The sequence below is a fragment of the Hipposideros armiger genome, unplaced genomic scaffold, assembly GCF_001890085.2.
Source record: "Hipposideros armiger isolate ML-2016 unplaced genomic scaffold, ASM189008v1 scaffold_14, whole genome shotgun sequence".
Lineage (NCBI taxonomy): Eukaryota > Metazoa > Chordata > Mammalia > Chiroptera > Hipposideridae > Hipposideros > Hipposideros armiger.
Genome location: NW_017731364.1, coordinates 1287987 through 1293986, shown reverse-complemented (window position 1 = coordinate 1293986; position 6000 = coordinate 1287987). Strand labels below are relative to the sequence as shown.

Sequence of the window (6000 nt, the reverse complement as noted above, 5' to 3'; positions counted from 1 at the left end):
CCAGGTTGAGCTTTTGTTCAGCGTCTTAGCTGTAGAGGGCAGTGTCACTGGCCCTCATATGTGGGATCCGAACCGGGGCCTCTGGCGTCCCAAGCCAGTTCTTAACCATCGCGCCACTCGGCCGGCCCCCTCACCATATTTTTTGATCACACCTTGTACATCCAGATTGGCTCAGCATTTGTAGGAAATATACTGCACTAAGCAAGATGTTAAAAGTACTGGAAATGGGTGAAGAGAGAGAGAGGTATATGGGAGCTCTGTATCTTCTGCTCAATTTTTCCATAAAACTAAAGCTAAAAACATCTTAATTAAAAGAAAATAATAAAAGTAAATCCTGGTTTCTCCTTTTGTTTTGCATTGGTGTTGGGTGTCAGGAAATGTAATGACTTGCTTAGTTGAAAAACTTAATTAAAAAGAAAACAGTTTTCTTGACAGCCTTTTTAAGGGTTTACAGGGCTCATATAGTAGTAAAGTATTTGGCAGAGAGGAATTAGATCATAGGAGAGAAGGTGAGGAGGCCCAAAACCAATAGGCAGAGTGACAGTGACAGCACTGTGGTTTATTTTAAATAGCCGTGCTGGTGTTTTCCATTTTTTTCTCATTTTCTATAACCTTATTTCTGTGTTGACACCAGGATAGTGCTTCCTCTGTTGCCATCTGCTTTAGTCACCTGCCATTTCTGATAGTCTTCTGAATCTTAAATTTGGAAGGGATTTCATAAGTCCTCTGTTAAAGCTAACCTATCCACAGTTGCATTCGTACTTGATGCTCATTTAGCTTTTGCTTTTGAACGTACAGGGATTAGACACACATAGTTTTAGGAAGTGGTCCATTCTCTTCACAGAATACTCTTGTTATCACATAGTTCCTCCTTATTAAGCTAACACATCTTTGTCTCCATAACTTCTACCATTGCTCTTATTTGTCCTCTGCTTCAGCACAGAGATAGTCCAACCTTCAAAGATAGCTATCACCACTTCTCTTTGTTTTCCAGGTGAGCATTCCAATTATTTTAACAATTCTTCATTTGAGGACACCTTCGTTATTCCTGTTACTGTCACCCCCCTCCCACCCCCACCAACACATTTCCAATTTTTCAGTTCCTCTCAGAATACAGCTCTTAAACCTGAGCATAGCACTCCAGCAGGAGGCTACTGAATGTGGAACACAATGGACCTGTTGTTTTTTGTGGGACTGTTTATTAATTTGGTAAAAAATTATCTTTGTTCTTCAGTAGCCATGTCATTTTTAGGACCATCCTGAATATTAATTAGACTAAAGTCTGTAGGTTATTTACTTGTGAACCGTGGTTCAGTTAGAATCCTATACCTGTGCAGTTGATTAAAAAATTAACATTATTTGTTAGACATTTAGTTTAATATTGAGAAATAATTTTATAGACTGTTTTTAAAGCACATTTTCATCTATATAGTCCTATTTGGTTCTCATAACAACCCTTTGAGCTAAGTAAATAAACAAAACAAAAAAACCCCTGTTATCCTTTTCTCATAAAGACGAGGAAACTCATGGTCAGCGAGGCTGGCTTATTAAGGTCACATAACTTTAGAGTTATGTGAAAGCTGCGACTCAACTGCAGATCTTCTGACTCCAATTTCTGTATTTTTATTACACTATATTATGCTAGCTGTATCTATTTCTAAGTAAATTAAAACATCGTGAATAGGAGTTTTAATCACCATTCCATCCTCCCTAGTGAGTTGGCAGCATTCGCTTTCCTTAGGGACAGTGTTTGGATCCAGTCTCAATTCATTTTCATGTTCATCTGGCACTCAGTTGATCATCTTTTATGAAATCCTTCATGCCCTTTTGATTCTGTTTGAAAGAATTACACTGGGATTACATCTGTTTGCATTTTTAATTTTCCTATAAGGGCTTAAGGATTCATTCTATAAGTGTCAGTTTTTGACAATACTGTTATTACAACTTGCTTGTATTTTTTTCTCTGTATTTTCCTTCTAACTGGCTTTATATCTCCCTGTTACCCTATTAATTGAGTTTGCTCTCTTTTCAATACTGCTTCAGAATCTATAATAATAATTTTAAAAATTATTAAAAATAAATGATAGTAATAGTAAGGACTCATTATTTAGAACTGTTCTAAATGTTTTATATATATTAACTCATTTAATCCTTATAACAACCCTGTGAGAGTAGGTACTATTATTTTTATTTTAAACTGAATTTCAGAGAGGTGAGCTTGGTTGCCCAAGATCACTTAACTAGTGGTATAGTTGGGATTTAAGAGGCTAACCAACTATATTAAACTACTTCTCTCTAGTTAGGCTGTGCTCTCTGTCATACAGACATTTCTGTTTAAAGGCAGTTTTTACTATGTTTGTGGCAATTGACATTTTATCTCTGTTCAACTTTATGTGTTTCAACTCTAAATTATAGCTTATTAATTGTTTTGAGTATTCCTTTTTAACTCAAAAACATTGGCCTACTTTGAGAGCATGGAGTTAGGAGTATCCAAGTCTGTCTGAGTGAGTTTGCAAAGTCTTCACAAAGATTATAATTTTTGAGCCTTGAAGAATGAATATGTATTTTCAAGGCTAAAAGAAAAGAAGCCATCTCTAATGTGGAGAGATTAGCACGTTTAATTGCTCAGCGATTAGAGACATGGGACCTTTGAGGAGCTACAACTAAGTTCATTTGACTAGAAGTGTAGATTTTATCTGAAGGCAATAGAAAACCATTGTAGATTAAAAAACATATTTTAATAGATTATTTTTTGAGCTGTCTTAGGTTTACAGCAAAATTGAACAGAAGGTAACAGAGATTTCCCCTATATTCCCCTGCCTTCACATATGCATAGCTTCTTCTCCCATTATCAGCATCACCCACTGGAGTGGTTCAGGTGTTATATTTACCTACATTGCACATCATTATCACCCAAAATTCAAGTTTACATTAGGGTTCCCTCTTGGTGTTGTACATTCTATGGGTTTGGACAAATGTATAATGTCATGTATTTACCATTATAGCATTATACAGAGATGTTTCACTCCCCAAAAACCCTGTGTTCTCTGCCTGCTCATCCTGTCCTCCATCCTAACCCCTGGCAACCACTGATCTTTTTACTGTCTCCAGAGTTGTGCCTTTTCCAGAATGTCACATAGTTGGAATCATACAGTACGTTGCCTTTTTAGATTGGCTTCTTTCACTTAGTGATATTACCGTATTTCCCATGTATAAGACACACTCTTTTTTGAAAAATTTGGGGTCTAAAAACTGGGTGCGTCTTATACAGTGGTTGTATGAGTGCAAAAGCAAGCACGAAAAAAGCGGGAAATGCAAGTAAAAAAAAACTACAACCACTGTATAAGACACACCCAGTTTTTAGACCCCAAATTTTTCAAAAAAGGGTGCGTCTTATACATGGGGAAATATGGCAATATGCATTTGTTTCCCTCCATGTCTTTTCATGGCTTGATAGCTCATTTTGTTTTAGCACTGAATAATATTCCTTTGTCTGGATGTAGCAGTTTGTATATCTGTTCACCTTCTAAAGGACATTTTGGTTGCTTCCAAGTTTTGGCAATTATGAATAAATCTGCTGTAAATATCCATGTGCAGGTTTTTGTGTGGACATAAGTTTTCAGTGCATTTGGGTAAAGACCAAGGAGTGTGATTGCTGGATCTTATGGGTAAGAATATGTTTAGTTTTGTAAGAAACTGCCAAACTGTCTTCCAAAGTAGCTGTACCATTTTGCATTCCCACCAGCAATGAATGCGAGTTCCTGTTGCTCCACATCCTCACCAGCATTTGGTGTTGTCAGTATTTTGGATTTTGACCATTCCAAAAGGTGTGTAGTGGTATCTCATTGTTGTTTTAATCATTGAAGAATTTTAACATGGAAGTGACACCAAATTTATATGCCTCAGAGCTCCATCTGAAAGCAGCGTGGTCCTTTAAAAGGAGTGGAGGCAGAACTCGAGGCAGAGAGACTGGTTATGAAGCTGTGGCAGTGATTTAGCTAGACATGAAGAGGACCTAAGTACAGGCCCTCCAGTAGGAGCAGAGAAGCCAGAATGAGAGATCTTCGATTGGAAGTATGTGATGAGGAAGAAAGGAGTTTCCCTAGTGATTCTCAACACACTTAGGGGGTATTTGGAAATGCGTGGAGGTGTTTTTTGGTTGTCGTAATGACTGAGGGTTTCTACTGGTATTGGGGGGTGCTAAATGTCCTGCAATGCGTAGAACAGTTCCTCACAATGACAGATTTTATTGAGAAACACTGTAGGGTGATGACATTCATTGTGAGAAATGAAATAGGTATATAGAGGTAAGATAATGAGTTCAGCTTGAGCCCTGTTGAATTTTAGTTGTTTGTGGATACCAGTTGAAGATGTCCTTAGGCAATTAGATGTATGAATCTAGAAAAATAGAGATACAAGTTTCAGATTTAGGAGTTATTAGAAATGGTTGAATCTATAATGTGAAAAAAGGTAAAGGTTTGAAAAATTTACTGAGGGGGAAGTAGAAGTGGTTATTGCTGACATACAGTGTTATGTGACACTGATAGTTAATGATGAATGGAGGAAAAAGAGGATCCAGTAGAAGAAGGCCAGAGAGGACAGAGGAATGCCAATAGTGTGCTATCATTAACTCCAAAAGAAGTGACAGCTCCATCCGGGAGATATGCTCAATTCTGTCAAATGTGGCAGAGAGCCAAGTAAATTAAGGACATAAAAGTGTTTGGTTGGCAACCAGAAGGATCTGGTGACCCTCCAGAGATCACTTTTACTAGGGTGAGTGGCAGAGGTGGACACTAGTTTATAGAATTAAGTAGGGTATGAGAGGTGAAGAAATGGGGCAATGAATGTAGATGATAAAAAGTTCTCTTCTTGTACAACTTAAACTTTCAAACATCATACATGTGCACTCCTACTCTTGTCAGATTCTTATGTTAGTGTATCAGCTGACAATTGGCATTTATGGGTGTCTCATGGTATGAAGTTATTTGATTATATTTCAGATTCTCATCCTTATTTTATAAAAATTAATTGAAAAAAATATTAACACTAGTAAGCTTCTCGTACATTTAATGCATTTGAAGTGAAGAAAATCATTAAGCATGCTAATAATGGCAAATCTTACTGCACATGCTGATAACAATTTTACCGCACTTATACTAGACAAGTATATGTTTATTTGGTACAGAAAAAAAAGAACCTGGAAGGTATATTGGCTTTAAAGACTGTAAAGATTAAAAAGGAATTGTGATTAGGAGTTGGTGTGATGTTTCTAGTTCTCTTAAACCATGGGGATCTGAATTTGATTTTCAGACATGTTTTAGGAGCACATTTTGTATAAAAGTAGAAGACTCCTTGTACAAGATAATCTGTGAAGGGAAGAAGAAAGGGTAGCTAGCAAGGGAATGAAAGACCCAAGAAAGATTTTTTTGTAAGAGAGATGATAAGCTGAACATGTTTGTTTGTGGAAGGGGAAAGCCAGAACATGGCAAAGTTGAAGATGTAGGGAGAAAGGAAAATTAATAGACAATAGGCAAGATTCCTTGAAGAGGCAGGATAGTATTAGATCCAGAATGGTGGTGTTTGGGGGCTTATCCTTGGATAGGAGAAAAAATGCACCTTTTGCATTGAGTGTGAAGGAAGAAATAATGATGGATTTCAAGGTAAGTACATTTGCATGTGGAACAATAGGAAGTTCACTGAGCAGTTTCAGTCTGTAGTTTGGGTAGATGTGTAGTCCCTGTCCTTGGAGAGGTTAAGGTCCTGTGACGATAGGGAGTTTTTTGCCTGTGGCCTATATATTTTTCTTTGAGGCAGGATGTGAGCCTTTTGGAGTCTTTCCTAGTCTCTCATGATTCCTCAGATTATCAAGAGTGGTTTGCATATCATATCCAAAAGGATTTTTAAGTTACTTGGGATGTAATTTTTTCTGACCTGGAGATATAAATTTACTCACTCATAAAAGCTTGATACTTGACTACTTTAGCTCCTTGAGAGAGGTCA

The 6000-nt window shown here is 37.1% G+C and overlaps 1 protein-coding gene across 3 annotated transcripts in view; it reads left to right on the top strand.

Moving 5' to 3' along the window:
• DCUN1D1 (defective in cullin neddylation 1 domain containing 1) overlaps positions 1–6000 on the top strand; it is a 32048-nt gene that overhangs the window by 19525 nt on the left and 6523 nt on the right. The window lies entirely within an intron of this gene.